Source organism: Calidris pugnax, unplaced genomic scaffold (assembly GCF_001431845.1).
Source record: "Calidris pugnax isolate Ruff unplaced genomic scaffold, ASM143184v1 scaffold188, whole genome shotgun sequence".
Classification (NCBI taxonomy): domain Eukaryota; kingdom Metazoa; phylum Chordata; class Aves; order Charadriiformes; family Scolopacidae; genus Calidris; species Calidris pugnax.
In genome coordinates, this window is record NW_015091257.1 from 3,135,860 (window position 1) to 3,136,245 (window position 386).

The 386-nt window shown below is 71.8% G+C and overlaps 1 protein-coding gene across 2 annotated transcripts in view; it reads right to left on the reverse strand.

The window, feature by feature from the left end:
* The window catches only part of CYFIP1 (cytoplasmic FMR1 interacting protein 1), an 85,552-nt gene extending 85,297 nt beyond the window's left edge, over positions 1–255 (reverse strand). Inside the window, exon 1 of one of the 2 annotated variants that reach the window (XM_014960329.1) lies at positions 43–255. The gene's annotated coding sequence lies outside the window, so the exon portion shown is untranslated. The remainder of the gene's footprint in view (positions 1–42) is intronic. The other variant, XM_014960328.1, reaches the window with a different exon arrangement.
* Between the last annotated feature and the right edge of the window lie 131 nt (positions 256–386).

Genomic DNA, 386 nt, shown 5'->3' on the forward strand with positions numbered 1-386 from the left:
CCCGCGGGCAGGCCGCTGCGGGCCCGGGGAAGCGCTGCTCACCCGTTCGCCGCCGGTTGGGCAGAAGTCCCGTCTTGTTTGTTTGTCTGTCCGTCTGCCTGGTCCGTTTGCTCAGGGGGCTTCTGCTTAGCTCTCCCCGGCCTGGCCCGGCCCGGCCCGTCCGCCGCCGAGGGTCGCGGTGGGCCCGGCGGCTCCGCTCCCTGGGCCGCGCCTGGCGGGGAGTTTCCTGTCTGAGTCACTTCAACCGGGAGCTGGCGCAGGGAAACACCCTTCCTGCCCTCCCAGCTCCTCCTCCTCCTCATCCCAAACCTGCCGCCCCTTTCCCTCCCCGCCAGGCGCCGGCTCCTCCTCCTCCTCCTCCCGGAGAACCCCGGGCACCATGCTGA